At 39.1% G+C, this 23,340-nt stretch overlaps 1 protein-coding gene across 7 annotated transcripts in view; it reads right to left on the reverse strand.

Moving 5' to 3' along the window:
* Positions 1-23,340, reverse strand: part of LOC125079097 (olfactory receptor 5G3-like) — a 62,131-nt gene that overhangs the window by 14,243 nt on the left and 24,548 nt on the right. For 2 of the 7 annotated variants that reach the window (XM_047692485.1, XM_047692481.1), the window contains exons 3-4: positions 14,736-14,804; positions 12,007-12,102 (exon numbers count right to left, since the gene is read on the reverse strand). The exons of 3 other annotated variants lie outside the window; for them this stretch is intronic. The gene's annotated coding sequence lies outside the window, so the exon portion shown is untranslated. The remainder of the gene's footprint in view (positions 1-12,006; positions 12,103-14,735; positions 14,805-23,340) is intronic. 2 more of the 7 variants (XM_047692480.1, XM_047692479.1) reach the window with 1 other exon arrangement.

Below are 23,340 nucleotides of genomic sequence, written 5' to 3' on the forward strand. Positions count from 1 at the left end.
TCTAGTAAATAGACCAATATCTAGTAATGAGATTGAAACAGTGATCAAAAACCTCCGAAAAAACAAGAGCCCAGGACCTGATGGAATCCCTGGGGAACTCTACCAAACTTTCAAAGAAGAAACAACACCTATTCTCCTGAAGCTGTTTCAAAAAATTGAAGCAGAAGGAAAACTTCCAGACTCTTTCTATGAAGCCAGCATTACCCTGATCCTCAAACCAGGCAAAGACCCTACCAAAAAGGAGAACTTCAGACCAATATCACTGATGAATATGGATGCTAAGATTCTCAACAAGATCCTAGCAAACAGGATCCAACAGCACATTAAAAAGATTATCCACCATGACCAGGTGGGATTCATCGCTGGGTTGCAAGGATGGTTCAACATTCACAAATCAATCAATGTGATAGAACAAATTAATAAGAAAAGAGAGAAGAACCACATGGTCCTCTCAATTGATGCAGAAAAAGCATTTGACAAAATCCAGCATCCATTCCTGATTAAAATGCTTCAAAGTATAGGGATAGAGGGAACATTCCTGAACTTCATCAAATCTATCTACAAAAGACCCACAGCAAATATCATCCTCAATGGGAAAAAGCTTGCAGCCTTCCCACTAAGATCAAGAACACGACAAGGATGCCCACTCTCACCATTCTTGTTCAACATAGTATTAGAATTCCTAGCAACAGCAATCAGACAACAAAGAGAAATAAAAGGTATCCAAATTGGCAATGAAGAAGTCAAACTCTCTCTCTTTGCAGATGACATGATTCTTTATATGGAAAACCCAAAAGACTCCACCCCCAAACTACTAGAACTCATACAACAATTCAGCAACGTGGCAGGATACAAAGTCAATGTGCAGAAATCAGTGGCTTTCTTATACACTAACAATGAAAATACAGAAAGGGAAATTAGAGAATCGATTCCATTTACTATAGCACCAAGAACCATAAGATACTTGGGAATAAACCTAACCAAAGAGGTAAAGGATCTGTACCCGAGGAACTACAGAACACACATGAAAGAAATTGAAGAAGACACAAAAAGATGGAAGACCATTCCATGCTCTTGGATTGGAAGAATAAACATTGTTAAAATGTCTATACTGCCTCAAGCAATATATACTTTTAATGCCATTCCGATCCAAATTCCACCGGTATTTTTCAAAGAGCTGGAGCAAATAATCCTAAAATTTGTATGGAATCAGAAGAGACCCCAAATCGCTAAGGAAGTGTTGAAAAACAAAACTAAAACTGGCAGCATCACATTACCTGATTTCAAGCTTTACTACAAAGCTGTGATCACCAAGACAGCATGGTACTGGCATAAAAACAGACACATAAACCAATGGAACAGAGTAGAGAGCCCAGATATGGACCCTCAACTCTATGGGCAAATAATCTTCAACAAAACAGGAAAAAATATCCAGTGGAAAAAAGGCAGTCTCTTCAATAAATGGTGCCGGGAAAACTGGACAGCTATATGTAGGAGAATGAAACTCGACCATTCTCTTACACCGTACACAAAGATAAACTCAAAATGGATAAAAGACCTCAACGTGAGACAGGAATCCATCAGAATCCTAGAGGAGAATATAGGCAGTAATCTCTTCAATATCAGACACAGAAACTTCTTTCAAGATATGTCTCCAAAGCCAAAGGAAACAAAAGCCAAAATGAACTTTTGGGACTTCATCAAAATCAAAAGCTTCTGCACAGCAAGGAAACAGTCAAGAAAACAAAGAGGCAACCCACAGAATGGGAGAAGATATTTGCAAATGACAGTACAGACAAAAGGTTGATATCCAGGATCTATAAAGAACCCTGAAACTCAACACACACAAAACAGACAATCATATCAAAAAATGGGCAGAAGATATGAACAGACAGTTCTCCAATGAAGACATACAAATGGCTATCAGACACATGAAAAAATGTTCATCATCACTAGCCATCAGGGAGATTCAAATTAAAACCACATTGAGATACCACCTTACAGCAGATAGAATGGCCAAAATTAGCAAGACAGGAAACAACATGTGTTGGAGGGGATGTGGAGAAAGAGGAACCCTCTTACACTGTTGGTGGGAATGCAAGTTGGTGCAGCCACTTCGGAGAACAGTGTGGAGATTCCTCAAGAAATTAAAAATAGAACCTCCCTATGACCCTGCCATTGCACTACTGGGTATTTACCCCAAAGATACAGATGTAGTGAAAAGAAGGGCCATCTGTACCCCAATGGTTATCGCAGTATTGGCCACAGTCGCCAAACTGTGGAAAGAACCATGATGCCCTTCAACGGATGAATGGATAAGGAAGATGTGGTCCATATACACTCTGGAGTATGATGTTTCCATTAGAAAGGATGAATACCCAACTTTTGTAGCAACATGGACAGGACTGGAAGAGATTATGCTGAGTGAAATAAGTCAAGCAGAGAGAGTCAATTATCATATGGTTTCACTTATTTGTGGAGCCTAACAAATAACATGGAGGACAAGGGGAGTTAGAGAGGAGAAGGCAGTTGGGGGAAATTGGAAGGGGAGGTGAACCATGAGAGACTATGGACTCTGAAAAACAATCTGAGGGTTTTGAAGGGGCGGGGGTTGGGAGGTTGGGGGAACCAGGTGGTGAGTATTGGAGAGGGCACGGATTGCATGGAGCACTGGTTGTGGTGCAAAAACAATGAATACTGTTACACTGAAAATAAATTTTAAAAATTAAAGAATACACTGAAAAATAAAAACTCTTAACATATTGAGTATAGAATGGACATAATCAACATAATGAAGACCGTAAAAGACAAACCCACAGCTGACATTATACTCTGTGAAGAAATATGGAAAAGTTTCCTTCTAAGATCAGGAACAAGACAACTTTTCTCACTCTCACCTAACTTATTCAACATAGTACTGCAAGTCCTAGCTATAGGAATTAGACAAGACAAAGAAATAAAAGACATCCAAATGGGAAAGGAAGAACTAAAATTGCCACTTTTTGCTGATTAAATGTTTTTATAATATAGGAATCCATCAAAGAATTGTAAGAACTAATATACAGTTCAGTAAAGTTGCCATTGCATTCCTTTACACTGATGATGAAACATCTGAAAAAGAAATAAAGAAAAATACACCTCTCAAAATAGCATCAAAAACAATGAAATACTTAGGGATAAAATTAACCAAAGAAGTGAAAGATGTGTACAATGAAAAACACAGGACTGTTGAGACAACTCAAAGAAAAAACAAATATAAAGACAGTCTATGCTCATGGATCAGAAGAATTAACATTGTTAACCTAACTATGTAGCAGCCCAAGTGTCCATTGATAGATGAATTGATAAAGGTGTGGTGTATATACATACAATGGAATATTATTTGGCCACATGCTATTTGCAACAACATGGATGGACCTAGAGAGCATGAAATGAGTGAAATAAGTCAGTCACAGAAAGGCAGATACCATATGATTTCACTTATATGTGTGGCTTAAGAAACAAAACAAATGAACAAAAGGAAAAAAGAGAAAAAGACAAACCAAAATACACAGACTCTTAATTATAGAGAACAAACAGATGGTTGCCAGAGGGGAGATGTGTGTGGGGATGGGGATTAAGTGTACACTTACCTTGATTAGCACTAATATACGGAATGTTGAATCACTACATTGTACACCTGAAAGAAACTAATACAACACTGTATATTAAGTATACTGGTATTAAAATAAAAGCTTAAATAAATAAATAAATAAATTTTTTAAAAATGGGCAGAAAAGTTAAATAGACCTATTTCCAGAGAGGACAACAAAATGGGGGCCAACAGGAAAGCAGAAAGATGTGCAACATCACTAATTGTCAGGAAAATAAAAATCAAAACCACAAAAATATATCGCCTCACACCTGTTAGAGTGACTATAATCAAGAAGACAAGAGACAAGAAGTATTGATGAGGATGTAGAAAAAAATGAAACCTTTCTACATTGTTGATGGAAATGTAAATTGGTACCACCACTATAAAACAGTATGGAGGCTCCCCCTCAAATTAAAAACATGTCTACCATAGAATCTACCATAGAATCCAGCAATTCCACTTCTGTGTATACACCTGAAGGAAATGAAAACAGTTTTGAGGAGAATCTGTACTTCCATGTTTATTGCAACATTATTTACAATAGCATATATATATACTCAAATGCCCATTAAGAGATAAATAGATAAGAAAAAAGTGGTGTAGGAGCACCTGGGTGGCTCAGTGAAGCAGCCCACTCTTGATTTCCACTCAGGTCATGATGCTGGGATCTAGCCCAGCATCAGCCTCTATGCTCAGTGGGGATTCTGTTCCAGGATTCTTTCTTTCTCTCTGCCTTGGCCCTGCCCCTGCTCATGATCGATTGGCTACTTTTTTTTTAAATGTGGCATATATACACAATGAAATATTATTCAGCCATAAGAAAGGAGAATAACCTGTCATTTGCAACAACATGAATGGACTACTATTTTACCCATGCATAGTACAATGAATATAGATAACAACGCTATACTATAATTATGTAATATGATAATGACAGTCATATTACAATATGCAATGCAATGACGGACATATTACAATATATAAATGTATCAAATTAACATCTTAAATTTATACAACAGTATATATCAGATTCATTCAGTAAAATAAATAAATAAGCCAGGAGTAGAGATGTGTATAGGTAAGCTTTCCTTTACATTATTTGTAAGTGCATACACATGTACAAATGTGCATGCTTTTATATGCAGGCAAAATCTTTGGATGAGGAATCTGGAGTGGATGGGAAATTTACATTTACTTATATTTCCATACTTTATATGTGGAAAATAACGAACCTTAGAAATTATGTGGGGATGAAAACTTAAACAGATAAGAAGACATTCATATTTTTATTAATCTTTAAAAAAGAATATGAAAAGTATGTATAGCATGTATGATCTAAGAAATTACATCCAAATCTACTATTTTATCTATGTCTTTATCTCTATACCTTGTAATCTCACTTTCTTCCTAAAGTTGTCAATAAATAAATATAACATGTAAGCCACCATCCATAAAGCAAACAATTTACTTCTTTAGAAAATGTATATGTATTTCAACATGAATAATACAAGTGTTGGTAGAGATAGTCCTAGCTTGAAATGGCTTCTGATTGTTAATGTCCCACCTTATCCTACCATCTTCAATTCACCGCTACATAATCCCTTTTGTGTCCACCATTTAATCCCTGGGATAAAGTCAAGAGGTAAAGTTATAAAGCTGATACTGCTACCTTGATAAATAATATAATACCTTGTCCTAATATTCCCAGCTATTTACTTGAATCATATTTGTATTTTCTCCTGATCTAGAAGCAGTCATTTAAGATGAGCCTTAATGACTTACTCATTGGGCACCCCACCACATCATGAGATTGCCTCTCCAATTACTAGCCAGCAAGAAACAGCCTTAAAATTACATCTGAAAAACAATCTGAGGGTTTTGAAGGGGTGGGGGGTGGGAGGTTGGGGGAACCAGGTGGTGGGTATTGGAGAGGGCACGGATTGCATGGAGCACAGGGTGTGGTGCAAAAACAATGAATACTGTTATGCTGAAAATAAATAAAAAATTTTTAAAAAATCACATCTTTGGGGGTGACTGGGTGGCTCGGTCATTAAGCTTCTGCCTTTGGCTCAGGTCATGATCCCAGAGTCCTGGGATCAGGACTCCCTGCTCAGAGGAAAACTGCTTCTCCCTCCCCCTCTACCCCTGCTTGTATTCCCTCTCTCGCTGTCTCTCTCTCTCTCTCAAATAAATAAATAAATCTTTTTTTTTAAATAATGTCTTTGGTGAACTTTAGGCTCTTCAGAAAATGTAGTGTGTGCACTGCTTTCCTGTTACTCTGTTATACCCTGCTCTTACCAGCCAACTTTCACTACCACCACCTGCATTTCTTTTTCTGAGGATTTCTCTTCCTACTAATTTTCTACTACTCAGCAAGCTAGAAGTGTCCCCTACCCGCAAAAAAACAAAAAACAAAAAAAACAAAAAAAAAAACAAACAAACACTCCCTGGGACAGTTTTCAACCAAAGACTGATCCAAAGAAATGAGAAAATGAAACAAAAATGAACAAAAACAGATGGGACCAAACAAACAAACAAACAAACAAACAAAAAACAGATGGAACAACAAGAAAACAAAAAGTAAGATGGTAGATTTAAACTCAAGCGTATCAGTAATCACTCTACATCTAAATACCTCCAAAAGGTAAGACTGATATTGTGACTAAAGCAAGATCAACAATATACCCCCTTGAGAAACCCACTTTGAATATACAGACACACAAATAGTTTAATATTGAAAGGCTGGAGAAAGATAAGATTTGCTAATACTAACAAAGGGGTAGATGGTGTGGCTCTATTACATCAGACCAAACATATGTTAGAGCAAACAAAATTACCAAGATAAAGAAGATAAGTTCAAAATGATAGTGGGTCAATTTATTAAGAACATTTGACAACTCTCTACATTTTTGCACTTGATGATATAGCTTCAAAATACATAAAGCAAACACCAATATAACTGTAAGGAAAAACAAATGAGTCTACAATTAAAGTAGGGGATTTCAACATTATTTTCTTAGTCATTGATACAATAAGTAAACAAAATATCAGTAAGGATATAGAAGGCTTAGATAGCATTATGAACAAAACTTAGCACTTCTAGAACACTCTTATCAGTAATAGAAGAATACGTATTATTTTTAAATGTAACTTAGAATATTTACCATGATGGGAATGCAAGCTGGTGCAGTCACTCTGGAAAACAGCATGGAGGTTCCTCAAAATGTTGAAAATAAACCTACCCTATGACCTAGCAATTGCACTACTGGGTATTTTCTCTAAAGATACAAATGTAGTGATCCAAAGGGGCACGTGCACCCGAATGTTTATAGCACCAATGTTCACAATAGCCAAACTATAGAAAGAACCTAGATGTCCATCAACGGGTGAATGGATAAAGAAGATGTGGTATATCTATACAATGGAACACTGTGCAGCCATCAAAAGAAATGAAATCTTGTCATTTGCAATGACATGGATGGAACTAGACAGGTATTATGCTGAGCAAAGTAAGTCAATCAGAGAAAGGCAATTATCATATGATCTTTCTGATATGAGGAATTTGAGAGGCAGGGTGGGGAGTTTGGGGGGTAGGGAAGGAAAAAAGAAACAAGATGGGATCAGGAGGGAGACAAACCATAAGAGACTTTTCATCTCACAAAACAAATCATGGTTGCTGGGGGAAGGGGAGTATGGAGAGGGTGGTTGGGTTATGGACATTGGGGAGGGTGTATGATATGGAGAGTGCTGTGAAATGTGTAAGCCTGATGATTCACAGACCTGTATCCCTGGGGCAAATAATACATTATATGTTAATAAAAATAATTAATAAAGAAAAAGAATATTTACCATGATATACCATCATAAAAAGTCTCAAATTTAAAAATATTCAAGTCATAGAAAATATATTCTCCTGACCTCAATGTAATTGAATTAGAAAACAGTAACAGAAAGATCTTTGGAAAATTCCCAAATATTTGAAAAATAAATAAAACACTTCCAAATAACCTATAAGTTAAAAAAATTAAATAAATACAGAAATTATCTTTAACAGAATGAAAACATGACATATCAAAATTAATAGGAAAAACGCAAAGCTCCACTTATGGGAAATTTCTAGCACAACCAAAAGAGAACAAGATAAAAAGTCTTCAATCAATGACTTCAGCTTCTACCCAAGAAAAACTAGAAAAGGAAGTGAAAATAAAACCCAAATAAGCACAATGTGAAACTCAAAGGGTTCAGATCCTGATCCCTGGAACCTGTAAACATTTCTTGATTTGGTTTAATGGGTTTCACTGATATAATTAAATTGAAGATCTGAGATGAAGAGGTTTTCTAGGTATCTAGGTGGGACCCAAATGCAATAAATTATTCTTAAGAGGAAGAGATGAGCCAAAGGCAGCAGCTTAACCAACTGAGCCACCCAGGTGTCCCAATATATCCAAAGTATTTAACAAATTTCATTTTCTAAGCTCAAAAAATATTTGGTTATCATGATCAATTTTTTGACTGTTTTGCAAATGAGGAAACCACCACCCAAAACAGTAAGAACTTGTCCACGGTCCCAGAGAAAGTCAGTGTCATTGTTGGCACTAGAATCTGACTTTCTTGACTCCCACCCCAGCAGGGGAAACACACACACACACACCTATTAAAAAGTTTGCTAAGCTCTCAACCCAAGGAGTCATAACTAGAATGAGTTAGATCCCGGCCATATTAAGAATCCACAGAAGCAGGCTTCTCAACCTAGCCAGTGACAAGAAAAGACCAATGGGTGGCAGTATATTCACGTACAAAGAGGCTGGTTGTTCCGATTTCCAGTCTCTTTGAATGCCTTTCCTCTCCCAACTTGAAATCATGGCAGAAAATTCAAAACTCAACCATTAGTATCCTGCTCCCACCACAATGTCTCCTGTGCCTGTGTAAGCTTCAGATATCCCCATTTACGAACTCTGCTACCCATTCAGAACAGAATATCCCACAACAGTTTGCTCCTGAAAGTCTTATTGTTAATTAATTGATTTGCTGAGGCAAAAACAGCCTTTCAAGAACTGCACCTCAGTGGTGCAGCTGGTTAAGCATTTGACTCTGGGTTTGGGCTCAGATCATGATCTCAGCGTCGGGGGATCCAGTCGGAGTCAGGCTCTGCACTCAACAGAGAGTCTGCTTTGGATTCTCTCTCTCTCTCACCCTCTGCCCTTCCTATCTCCTCTCCCACCTCCCCCCTCCCTCTCTCCCCCCACCTCAAATAAATAAATAAATAAATATTTTTTAAAAATTAAAAAGAACTTGAGGAACATCACTGCATCTCAGGATTACCCATTAAATCATTATAGTGTTTACTGAGTAGAAACTGTCACCTTATATTTTACAGGCAGTTCATGGGAGTAACATTAAGATGCCTCACTGTTACCTCCACAACCCCTCCCCTCTAAAAAATAAAATATTTGAAATAAAAGGAAATTAGGATTGCCCATTCTGAGGGTAGAAGTTTAAGTGAGGGGAAAATAATTAAGAACAAAAATATACAAAGTCACTTTTGAAAGATCTGTCCTGACATTGAACAGAAATAAGATTCAATTAATTCCTTATCTAAAGACAGAATAAATCTATTGGTAGAGGAGTTTGCCAGTAATGCAACCACAAGGGAAGGAAGGAAGGAAGATATGGGGGGAAGGAAAGGGCAAAGGGAAGGGAAGGGAGGGAGGAAGGGGGCAAGGGAAGGAGAGAAGGGAGGGAGGGAAGAAGGAGGGGAGCTCTAAAAGCAAAGCCTAGGGGCACTTGGGTGGCTCAGTCAATAAAGCATCTCCATGATCTCGGGGTCCTGGTATTGAGCCAGGCGTACGGCTCCCCGCTCAGAGGAGATCCTGCTTCTCCCTCTGCCTCTGCCCCCACCCTGCTCATGCTCTCTCTCTGTCAAGTAAATAAATAAAATCATAAAAAAAAAAAAAGTTTAAGTGGGAAAGTCCATATTCAAATGTATTACATGGGGTAAGGAATCTTATGGTGTATCATGCTTATGGCAGCAGAGCCAGATGCCACTAAATATTCAAATTCTGTACCCATTTCCATACCCACCAAGCAGCTTCAAACTAGTACATGGCATCCCACACACCAATATGTAGATATTCTCTAGAGAGCCTGAATGAGGCCCATGTGAGTTTCACTGTCTATGGAAATTAATACCTAATAATAAAATCATAAACTGATACTCTACTTTTATCTACCATTCTCTTGTGAGCTTTTGGGGGCTTTTAGGTATCACGCTCTTGGGATATTCTTTGGCACAAGTTAGAACTCATCAACCCAATGACACTTCAGACCAAGAGTCTGTATTTGAAAATCTAACTAGATCCTAGACCAGAAGTGTCCAAAGCAAAGATCTCATTTTAGTGAGATCTATGGGCAAGCTCTTAGCTTCCTCTCATGACACTTCAAGTGAATGGACTTAACTTTCAGGCATCAGCAAATCTTCTTTGATGAATATTCAACTTACTTACATATATGCTCCTGTTTTTAACACCACAGAGATAGAAATAAATGGTCACTTGACTACTTCATAGACTTAATGATGATGGTTGTTAACATGCCATGGTAGCCTCTGCCTCAGCCAAATGGGCAGTGAGACAATTGGATGATATCAGAAAAAAATACTAAGGTCAGTTGCTGCAGTGTATCCCAAAGAGGAGCAAATCTGATGTAACATTGTTTCGCACAAAATAAATTGACAACTGAAAATCTGTTATAATCAAACATCTATTTTCCAATTCAAAGGTGACTTATGAATCCTCTGTGCCACAGCTCCTCCCTTCCCTTTGCCAAAAGAGTGAAAGGTGATTGATCTCAGTAATTTCACATAAAGCACTGTCCTTCATAGTCAAGTATATTTGGATGATTGATTTATTCATGCTTATATGAAATATTTACTTGAAGGGCATTCTAGAGATCATAGAATCCAGCTTCTTATTTTACAAATAAGGAAACAAAGGTCTCACACAAGCAACATGGCTCACAGTCATATAACTATTGGGTGACAGCAAACTGACCACAGGGGACACTGGTGCCATACTAAGAATGACCTCAATAAAAATGAAATTGAGGTTTTATTTGGGGTAAATTGACCCCAGCTTAAACAAGTTAGTGTTCACTGACCTTCCCAGTTTCCAAAGTTGTTTCATGGTCACAGTAATCTACATGATATCATTTTAAGTTTCCATGAAAGTCCCCAGTGCCCCATTTATGAATATTTGCAAACACCTGATCACTTGACTCACCTATAGTCTGGCAATGTCTGACATGCCCTGATTAAAATAGCATTACTTTAGCTTACGGTTTCATCTACTTGTTACATTGGGAATGCAAATGCATCTGGGAGATTCGTCATGGGTCAGTCAGCCCTCAATAACTCTTCAAAGTGAAAGAATTCCTTTCTCTCTAAAGAGCTATTTGTTGATTCATTGCTGTCTTTGATCATGCGTTTAATGAGTACCTGCTCCTGTAAGAGACTGTGCTAAGATTTGGTGGAATTCATGCAAATGAATAAGGCAAGATTGCTGTCTTCACAGATTTCACAGTCTATCAGGGGGAAGGGGGACCTAATAAGATGTGACATGTCATAGCAGTTCTGTGAAAACATGTTCTTGATGCTACAGAGGACTGAGAACTAATTTTATTTAAGGGGGGTGGGGTAGGGGAGCGTTATGAAGGCTTCCTGGAGCAATCCACAGAAGGTTTTGATGGGAAAGTGTTAAAGAAAAATATGAAGGCACTCTATATCTAAGAGGGATTGAGGGGTGGGGAAACAGTGTGACGAGATGAGGAGAGGAGAGGAGAAAAATCAAGAGTTTGGGTACCTCAAAGGCTGACTACCAATTACCACTGTGACCTTGTCCAGCTAAGCCTAACATTTACTCTAGACATGAGTTGCAAATACACGTAGACTTTTTACTGAATCATTACCAGAGTGAATACAAAGCCAACATAAATCATCAATTATGCATGGCTGGGTAATTGAAATGACTCATGATACTCCAGTAAGCAGGAAAACGAAAGCACAGGCAAACATCAAAGAGGTCCAGGACTTCAGATGCAGATTGCAGTGTGTTTCCTCCATCATACTGGAAATCACACTTACATACTTTTGTATCTGAATCATGAAGTACCGAGATACATGCAGGAGACCTTGGGCTCAGGAGAGCCACAGTCTTCTCCAATGGAGTGGGCTTATAGCCCTCTGCTTGCCTAGCAGGAAAATAGGCTACATGACCAGGAGCAATAGGAGAAACCAAGAGAACACAACAGAAACTAAGCGCAAAACCATCTACCTGTTTTTTAAGAGCAAAGCTAGTAAACCTGTAGAGATTGCCTACCACATCTCTCTTAGACCCCAGCACGGGAATATTTATCCCAAGTTAGTTAATTTCATTGTGATTTGGCAAGAGTCTGCACCTTGGCTCCAGTCATCCCTGGAAATAAGCATAAGATTCAACAGGTCAGTTGTTATTAATTCTGCATTTACACATAGAACCTGCTCTTCCTCAAACCAGAAGAGGACAATTAAGGTGAAGTGCTAACACAATGGTAGGAAAAACATCTTTTGGCTCCATTCTTACTTCTCATCCCTCCATTCTCCCTATTCAATATTTTCCTTCAGTCCTTTTTGAGGCCAGAAGATGCCTGAAATTCTGTTGGCTACAGGTTGTAATTGACTGGCACCTGCTGCTCTTCCTTCTGGGTCATATTTAGTTGCCATTAAATACATCAAACTAGTACATCTAACTCATGCCTGACCACTTCCAGCTCTGTTGCTGGAGGTAGTGGGTCCTCTCTCCAACATCAAAAATTATACTGCTCTCAAGCACAAAAGAGAATCACTGCTTTCTCCCTGCCACAAGTAAAACCTTTTTGATCTTCTGCAATAAAAGTTAATCAGGTTAAGGGTAAAAATTCTCGGCCTTGGCTTTCGTGGCAGGGTTGGTCAACTTAAAACTTTGGAGCCACTGGTATAAATCTCTTCCCACTCAGATTGCAGGAATTTGCATGGTGAACCTGATAATGGTTGAAAAGGAAAGGAGTTTGAGTCAAGGTTAGAACATAAAGCAGGGGCACCTGGCTGATTCAGTCAGTAGAACATCTGACTCTTAATCCCAGGGTCATGAGTTTAAGCTTCACATTGGGCATGGATCCTACTTTAAAAAGCAAAAACAACAAAAATAAATAAATAAATAAAAACAAAAACAAAACATAAAGCAGACAGTGAAAACATTCACAAGTCCAGAAATGTCTCTGTGAAGTTTTTTTGCAATGCCTTCTCCTAAGGGCTGTCAATGGACCCAGATCCACTAAAACCAATGTTTCCCCCCTCTCTCTCTGCCTGCCTCTCTGCCTACTTGTGATCTCTGTCTGTCAAATAAATAAACAAAATCTTTAAAAAAAACAGTTCCTTCCTTTGAAGATCTAGGGGGGAAGTTTAAAAAAAAAAAAAAAGGAAAAAGGAATAAAAGTGAGATATTCACCAAAGATGAATGAACACCTATTAACACATGAAAAAATGTGTTAAAACAAAAAGAAATGTTCGAACAGGGAGGCAGGCTCCTGGTACCAGTATAGACCCTGAATGACTAACATGAGGTCAATCTTAAGTTTTACAGCCTTTGGAACACATATCTCCAAAGAGGATTGCAATCCTCAGGGAGTCTTACCCACCTTACTGATATGCAACCACTTTTCATTTTCTCATATCACAAATTTTTATCACATTGTCTACATAAACAGAATCACTTAGGTAGTGAGTAAGCCTAGCCATCTGCCCATAATTTATGAAGCTTTGTTGTTTTATCTTCGTTGTGACTATGGTAACTCACTTAAAGGGATGAACTCTTTTTTGATGGAGGTGGGTGTAGTTTTTTTTTAAAATGGCCCTCGCAGGAAAGCTAGCTTCTAGGGTTAGAGATGGGAAGTCTGAGAAAGTAGTGGTTTTCAGGCTGAAGACAGGGCTGCTTGAATGGAAAAGTGGAATATCAGATTTAGTGATAGCATACATCTCCACATAGTCTCCACACAGAGGCAGAACTCAACAGAAGTGTCTCCGTGAAAAAAAAAAAAATTTACTCATCAAGTGAGAGACAAAAGTAGTGAAGACTGAAAAGGTGGTTTATTCATCACTCGAGCAACAACACAGGAAATAAATGCCTCCAGGTAGAAAAATACTTCAGGTAGGAAAGTTGGGAACTTGCAAGTACACAGCCTTAAATTATAAATAGTGAAGCTACTGTGAACCTGCCCAAGGTTCACTATCAAGTAAAGGTTGGTGGGAGAATTTTAAGAACCTTCCTTCTTTAATGTAAATTTGATAAAAGAAAGAGTATCATCTGACTCCCCTGTGTGTGTGTGTGTGTGTGCGTGTGTTTACCTAAATTGAAAAGTGGAAGAGGTTCATTGTGGAGAAGGTTATGGACCAGGATAAATGTTCCACACAGACAAACTCTATCTATATGAAAAGAAAACACTTTGGCACACTAAGATACCCAGAAAAACAAGCTTCTGGGTTTATAGCCAGTAAAGACTACCTAACTCATCCTCTCTGGGGAATTATGCAGGCTTTGTTGTTAGGCTGGGTTTGCTCTGCTCTTCTATGTTATTAAGTTCTGGCTTCTGTCTACACTCACTTCTTTGATGGTCTTATCTGGTTTCATTGTCATATGCCAATGCCTCCTGAATTTATATGTCCCATTGAAACCTCTCCCCAAGCACAGACTCCAAACATCTACTCGACAAATACTCTTGGATGTTTTATGGGCACCTCAAAATTAATACATTCAAAAATGAAACTCCTGATCTTCTCCTCTTAACCCGATCCACCCACAGCCTTCCCCCATGTTAATGTTATTTCCATTTTTCTAGATGCTTCAGCCAAAAATTTTGAAGTCATCCTGATTTTCTTCCTCCTCTTCTACCCCACCTCCAATCCATTCACCAACACTATTGGGTCTATTACAAAATATTTCTATATCCAATTATTTCCTACTCCCTCCCTTGCTACCACTCTGATCCACCTACTGGTAATTCTTTCACTGGAATTATTGAGACACTCTCCTACCTGGTTTTTGTGCTTCCACATTTCCCCCGGAGTCATGAAATGGAGTATCAGCACAGCTGCTAAATGATCCTTTAAGAAAAGAGGTCGGGCCAGGTCAGTCCTCTGCTCAAGATATCAGTGTTTTTTCCCATCTCACCTGGAATACAACCAAAAGCCCTTTCCATGACCATGGTCCTTTATTTCACTTACCTCATTTGAAATTTATTTTCTGCTGACTCATCACCTTCCAGCCCCACTGGCCTCCTACCTGTTCTTTCAACTCATACTAGAAACAGTCTACCTTCCACCTGGAAGTCTCTTCTTCCACATATCCATGTGGCTCACTTCTTCACCTCCTTCAATTTTGGGTTCAAATTTCAGTTATTCATGAGATGTTTCCTGACCAGATCAACTTTGAGTGTATTTGCCCCAAGATACTCCCTCTCTTCTCTTCTCTTCTCTTCTCTTGCTTTTGTCTGAAACAATCATCACCAGTTAAGGTACTATATATTTTGCTTAATTATTTTACTTGTTATCTGACACCCATTCTTGAATATAAGCTTCATGAAGGTGTACATTTTTTTCTGTTTTTTTCTCCTCCTAACCCCCCAACTCCCATTCCCTTGCTTTTTCCCTACTACCTAGAATGGTGTTTGGCATGTCATTGATACTGAGTAAATGTTCATTTATATTTTAATTGCTCTAATTTCTCATAGCGCATTCACTCCACCTCTGAATTTGCAATAATTTTCCCGAGGGTAGGCCAAGAGCTTTGAGATTCATAAATCTGGGTCAAAACTAGATGTTTCTTCCCAGCCAATATCGAGCCACTATCAAGGATCTAAATGGCTGGATAGCTCATGGCTGGCTCAGTCACCTATACTGAGACCATCTCACTTATGTAGGCACACACTGAGAAGTTGGGTGATGGGCGCTGAGGTTTTACAGTCCTTTTTATGAAAGTTTGAGTTCCGTGGCCCTTGAGGCTTCCTTAGGATGCTAGTCAAATCCTCCTATAAGAACTGCTTACCTCCCAAGATCCCCTGACAAACCAGAATTTTCACCGCTTCTCCTCCCCTTCAACTCTGTACACTTGACCCAAATAAGTTTGGAAAGAGATGTGATCTGGTAGGATGGTGGGTAGAGGGTGCTCTCTTAGGCCTGACAGGTACAGTCAGAGGTCTAGTTTGCTTTGACACTTAGGGACACAGACACCATCTATGCACTGAATCAATAGGTATCCCAGAACCTTCCCAGACCCTATGCACCTCTTCTTATAACCCATTCCATCATCGCCACTGGATGATGAGAAACAGGGAGGTTGGCAAGAAATCTACCATAGAGACCAGGATGCCAGAGGACAAATTCCCACACTTGATTATAAGAGATTCTTCCCATTTTGTTCACCATACGGTCTCCTGAATCCCCTTCCTCATACCTCAGGAGGCCAACCTGGAGAGAAGCAGAGAGATGAGGCATCTGAAAGACAGGACCTTAAGAGATCTGTTCAATTGTGTCTCATAGATTGATCTCAAGTGTAGTGGTCCCTGCTACTTAGCAGCCTGTGGGCCCTTAAGATGAAATCGGCTACAGAAAAAAATGTTCAAATACACATTATTTGTACATCTGAATGCAATGTAAATGGATCTTCCCACACACACACACAACCCCCGTTACATTTGTCTTTTCCAATCAAGCCTCACAGTCTGGACTTCTCAAAGGGATTTGATGGATCTTTGATCTAGGTCTTCTCTACCAGGCTAGCTTCTCCAATCCTGAGGCTTTGCACACTACCCAGGCCATCATTCATTCATTCAGTCAGTCAGTCCTTTTTCTTTCAACTGTTACAATAAATGAGAGCAGCTGAAGCATAGGAAGGAGAGTCAATTTAGAGACAAAAGAACTGCCACCAGTGCTCAGAGCCATTAACCATTATCTGCTCTGTGACTTGGACAATGCCTAAACTTCTCTGAGTCTGTTTCCTTATCTGTAAAATAAGGACAATATACCCAACTCTGAACTATGGGCATTTGTATTACATAAGGAAAGTAAATATGAAAGAGATTGATGCATTTCAAAGTGCTTTGTAAACTTAGGCATTGTTATTATGGATGCTGAAAAGTACCATCAGTTGATTGCCCACTTAAGCCGCTGCAGGGTGCAAATTTGAGCAAAGACACATTTCCTGCCTCCAGCTTTTTATAATCGAATGCAGTCATACCTTGGGTTCATTTGGCTTGCTCTCTCAGTGTTGCTCTGGCTTATCAGAAATCCGTTTACTTCATGCTGAGAAAGGAGGTTTAGACAGAGGTGTGGTTCCAGTCTCTTACCCTGAAATGAGTTACTGCATCATGTAAAATTCCCTGATCCTTGATCCAGCACCTGCACCAAACACTGTTTGCTCACACACCAGGTAAGCAAGAAATATGACACAGACACACACACAGACACACACACACACACACACATGTGCAGGGGGACTGAAACGGCTCTGCCTCTCCAAACTCCTACCTTGGACAGCTCTGTTATGCACTCAAGTGCAAAGGAAAATCTTTGAAGATTCCCTTGCATAATGTTTGCAATATTTTATATAAATCTACCGGCTTGTTTACCTCATTAATTCAGCCCCTATCGGTGTAATGGGAAATTAAAGTAATCAACCAGATAATGAGCACCTGAGAATTTGTTATTGCAGGGCCTGGAATCAGCCAGAGAACTGGTGATGCTCGGCAAAGTGGCTGGAAAATAACTCACCTGGCCACTCATTTTGCTCAAGCTATAGAGAGAGAGAGAGAGAGAGGGAGAGATGCATATGTAATGTCCTATTAACATGTGTTGACCAAGAAGAAGAGGCTGTAAACAACCAAAAGCATTTATTTGGGGTCTTGGGGATTGCAATACAGGAAACAGAGAGAGGCCAAAAATTAAAAGTGAATTGCAAGCGGGGAGTGCAGGCTTGGAAAGGCAAAAACCACAAGGTTATATAACTTGTTTTGAAGGAATTAAGATGAGTGCTGACAGAGTTGCACTGCCTGTCTAAGACAGGAGTGGCCATTTAGCTAACAGATGCTATATTATCTCGGTTTCAGTTCAAAGTAGAAGGATGAGCTCCAGGAGGTGGTCGAGGTGCAGCTGACAGGTTGCAACTGACAAAATTCACAAGTCTATAGTGTTCAGAAAATTGAAGCAAAATAAGTGCATTGGTCCTGCTTCCTCAAGATCCTCCCCACCCTATTTTGAATGATGCTGTTAGCAACATTTGCTCCACTTGAGAATCTTTTTTCACACATAATGATTGTATTTTATCATTTTATATTTATTTATTTAATTATTTTTTAATTAAGTTAATTTTATAATTATTGTATATACTGGAAAGTAAGCATGAGGATACGCCTCCCATAGACCTCACCATGCTTGGGCATGGGGGAAGGGAGTCCAAAGGAAAAAATATGTGAATTAGATAGAATTTAACTTATACCACAGCTCGCATGTTGTATTTAAGGATATAACTCCCTTATGCCACTCTAAACACTTCTCTACAAAACAAGAAAACCAGGCTTAAAAAAAAAAAAACAACTATTTGCACACACATGCACACACACAAAGGTAATATATAGATATAGATAAATATAGATATAGATAGATAGATATGTATGGAGTTTTCCTTCTTCTGTTTCCATCCCCAAGGTGAAATCAAGTTCAAAGATAGTACTTTTCTTAAGGAGGAAAAAAAAGAAAGAAAGAAAAAACAGACACTGAACTTTCTCTCCAAAGATTCTGCAGAGGGAGATAATTAAGCTACTTCTCACTGATAAGATATGCAAACTAATTATGAGCAATTATCTGACACCAAGGTACAAGCAGCCGCTGAGCTGCTTTCACTCTGAACCTACATCTTAGGGAGGACACAGTTCCTTGGTTTCTGCCTGTTGTGGAATAAAATCAGAGTGAGATTATAATGAGGCTAGGAGAATACCAAAAATCTAATTAGATATGAAAAGTAAATCCAAGGAACAGGAGAGTGGTCTTGATTTTAGAAAGTCTTTTAATTTTATTTAATTCTTACTCCAAATGTTATCCATGGGAGTTAAGTCTTGGTGTTAAGGTTAAACTAAGGAATATATTCTTACAAGATAGTATTTGGATACAGAAGTGGAAGAGTACACCAGCCTGATCCTTGATAGGTAGCCCCTGACAGAAATAGCTAAAATCCACTGGGTCTTTAATATGTATCTTGCATTGGGTTCAGACATTCATTCATTCAAAAAATACCTTAGACATGAAACATGGCTCTGGGTTCTTGGGATTCAATACACAAATGTTAGATAAACAAGTGAAAAGAGAGAGAGGTTTAGCCAACTTTAAGAAGTTACACCGTACACAAAGATAAACTCAAAATGGATAAAAGACCTCAACGTGAGACAGGAATCCATCAGAATCCTAGAGGAGAACATAGGCAGTAACCTCTTCGATATCAGCCACGGCAACTTCTTTCAAGATATGTCTCCAAAGCCAAAGGAAACAAAAGCCAAAATAAACTTTTGGGACTTCATCAAAATCAAAAGCTTCTGCACAGCAAAGGAAACAGTCAATAAAACAAAGAGGCAACCCACAGAATGGGAGAAGATATTTGCAAATGACAGTACAGACAAAAGGCTGATATCCAGGATCTATAAAGAACTCCTCAAAACAGACAAAACAGATAATCATATCAAAAAATGGACGGAAGATATGAACAGAAATTTCTCCAGTGAAGACATACAAATGTCTATCAGACACATGAAAAAATGTTCATCATCACTAGTCATCAGGGAGATTCAAATTAAAACCACATTGAGATATCACCTTACATCAGTTAGAATGGCCAAAATTAACAAGACAGGAAACAACATGTGTTGGAGAGGATGTGGAGAAAGGGGAACTCTCTTACGCTGTTGTGGGAATGCAAGTTGGTGCAGCCTCTTTGGAGAACAGTGTGGAGATTCCTCAAGAAATTAAAAATAGAACTTCCCTATGACCCTGCAATTGCACTACTGGGTATTTACCCCAAAGATACAGATGTAGTGAAAAGAAGGGCCATCTCTACCCCAATGGTTATAGTAGCAATGGCCACAGTCGCCAAACTGTGGAAAGAACCAAGATGCCCTTCAACAGATGAATGGATAAGGAAGATGTGGTCCATATACACTCTGGAGTATGATGTTTCCATTAGAAAGGATGAGTACCCAACTTGTGTAGCAACATGGACGGGACTGGAAGAGATGATGCTGAGTGAAATAAGTCAAGCAGAGAGAGTCAAGTGTCATATGTTTTCACTTATTTGTGGAGCATAATAAATAGCATGGAGGACATGGGGAGTTAGGAGAAGGGAGTTGAGGGAAATTGGAAGGGGAGGTGAACCATGAGAGACTATGGACTCTGAAAAACAATCTGAAGGGTTTGAAGAGGTGGGGGGTGGGAGGTTGGGGGAACCAGGTGGTGAGTATTAGAGAGGACATGGATTGCATGGAGCACTGGGTGTGGTACAAAAACAATGAATACTGTTATGCTGAAAATAAATTTAAAAAAATTATTTTAAAAAAAAGAAGTTATGAGAAAAAATAAATTGTCCAGAGGCTAATGAACAGAGCAGGGAGAAGCCTTCTCAAAGGAGGAAACTAGCAACAGATCAGACTGTCTGTCAGATGGAAGGGCTCTCCAAACCCCCTTCCATGCAGAAGGCATGCAAGTGTGTGTCCTCAGTCAAGAATAAGCTTGATTTGTAAGGCGCCTGCGTGGCACAGTCAGTTAAGCGTCTGACTCTGTATTTTGGCTCAGGTCATGATCTCGGAGTCCTGGGGTCCAGCCCTGTATGGGGCTCCATGCTCAGCAGAGAGTCTGCCTAAGATTCTCTCTCTCCCTGTCTCTCTGCCCCTCCCCGCTACGCTCTCTCTCTCTCTCTTTCAAATGAATAAATAAATAAATAAATAAAAAGAACAAGCTTAATTTGTGTAAACAACTGAAAAAGGATTTAAGTAAATTCTGTTTTCCCCCATTTTATAGCTGAGAAATTTGAGTTTTAAAAACTTGCCCAAAGTTCTTTACAAATATGTTCCACTTGTGGGAATTCTTTTAACTTCATTTTCCCTTTTTGGATAGTCAAATCATTTATGTTTCATTGAAGCAATATAAAAACATATTCATTTGGAAGTCTCACTTTCCCTCCTTCCCTGTGCACCCCTCCCCATCCCTCATCCCCATGCCCCAGCACTAACTGAAAATGGTTTATTTTTGGTTTTGTGAGCATCATTCAAGTGTTAATGCAAGTACAAGCAAATACAATTTCATATTCTTATCCTCCTTCCTTATCCCAAAATAATATATACTACAAAAATGTACTGCTTTTCTGTTTCACTTAAAAATATATACTGGATAAAGAAGATGTGGTCCCTATATACAACGGAATATTACTCGGCCATCAGAAATGATGAATACCAAACTTTTGCATCAACATGGATGGGACTGGAGGAGATTATGCTGAGTGAAATAAGTCAAGTAGAGAAAGTCAATTATCATGTGGTTTCACTTATTCATGGAACATAAGGAATAGCATGGAGGACATTAGGAGAAGGAAGGGGAAAATAAAGTGGGGAATCAGAGGGGGAGATGAACCATGAGAGACTGTGAACTCCAAGAAACAAACGGAGGGTTTTAGAGGGGAGAAGTGTGGGGGATGAGTTGGCCCAGTGATGGGTATTAAGGAAGGCATGTATTGCATGGAGCACTGGGTGTTATATGCAAACAACGAATATGGTGACTAACAATTTTAAAAATAAGCATTTATTGCATGCCAGTCTTTCACTGTTCTAAACACATTTCATGTAGGAACTTATTTAATCCTTGCAACATTTGGAGGTAGATACTGTAATTTTCATTTCATGGATGAAGAAAGTGAAGTACTATATTTCAAAATCCACTCACAAGGAAAAGTGTGACAAGAGGGAAAAGCAAGAGAAGGAGGAGACAGTGGCCATAGTCAATTGCAATTAAAATATCTCACTTGCATAAACTTTGCAAAAACAAATGGTGTGTGAGCACTTTTCTGGGATTCCTCACAGGGCCTGGGAAGGGATGGATCCAAGTGAGGGTCTTCCTGGCAAGCTAGCCTCTAACAGAAGGACCCTTTGGGAACCTATTTATTTAGAGATTTAAACGAGTAGAAAGTAGTAAATCATGTAAAAATATGGAGAAACAGTATCTTTGGAAAAGATTGCACTGATTTGGCCAGTACAAAGGCTCAAAGCAAGAACAAATTTGAGATGTTTAAGGCACTGAAAGAAAGCCACCATGTATAGGATATAGCTTCCTCTTTCTAGCAAACTCAGGAGAACAAAGGTGTTAAGGAATTCAATGTGGAACTTTCACCAAGAAACTCATGCATCACTATGATGAGCTTAAAGAAACATCTGAGACTATCTAATAACCTGCAATGCCCTCTAGAATTCTGACAATGCCCCCCATAGAGTCCCAGAGATTGGGGGCAGGGAAGTTCATACAGAGGCCAAGCAAAATTCAAGCTCCTCACTCCAGCCTTACCACTGCATATTTCATGTACCTGTTTTATATCTTAGGTTCCTCACAAGGACTTACTTGAATCAAGGGCTCTATACAGGGAAAAGTTGATAATCCACAGAGGCCCAACCCCACCATTTAGTCTGAGAGGACTTGAAGCTCAGAAAGAGTGAATGGCTAGCCCAAAGCCGCAGTTAGATAGGGACACATCATTGCAAGAACTCCAACCTCTTGGTTCCCATTCTAGGACTCTTTCTGATATACCATATCATGCCAATCCCTAATCTTTAGTAAGTTTTCCTTCAGATATTTGATATTCTTTTTTTTTAATATTTATTAATTTTATTTTTTATAAACATATATATTTTTATCCCCAGGGGTACAGGTCTGTGAATCACCAGGTTTACACACTTCACAGCACTCACCATAGCACATACCCTCCCCAGTGTCCATAATCCCACCCCCCTCCCAACCTCCCTCCCCCCATCAACCCTCAGTTTGTTTTGTGAGATTAAGAGTCACTTATGGTTTGTCTCCCTCCCAATTCCATCTTGTTTCATTTACTCTTCTCCTACCCCCTTAACCCCCCATGTTGCATCTCCTCTCCCTCATATCAGGGAGATCATATGATAGTTGTCTTTCTCCGATTGACTTATTTCGCTAAGCATGATACCCTCTAGTTCAATCCATGTCATCGCAAATGGCAAGATGGCTGCATAGTATTCCATTGTGTATATATACCACATCTTCTTTATCCATTCGTCTGTTGATGGACATCTAGGTTCTTTCCATAGTTTGGCTATTGTAGACATTGCTGCTATAAACATTCGGGTGCACGAGCCCCTTTGGATCACTACGTTTGTATCTTTAGGGTAAATACCCAGCAGTGCAATTGCTGGGTGATAGGGTAGTTCTATTTTCAACATTTTGAGGAACCTCCATGCTGTTTTCCAGAGTGGTTGCACCAACTTGCATTCCCACCAACAGTGTAGGAGGGTTCCCCTTTCTCCGCATCCTCGCCAGCATCTGTCATTTCCTGACTTGTTAATTTTAGCCATTCTGACTGGTGTGAGGT

The sequence above is a fragment of the Lutra lutra genome, chromosome 10, assembly GCF_902655055.1.
Source record: "Lutra lutra chromosome 10, mLutLut1.2, whole genome shotgun sequence".
Taxonomy (NCBI): Eukaryota; Metazoa; Chordata; class Mammalia; order Carnivora; family Mustelidae; genus Lutra; species Lutra lutra.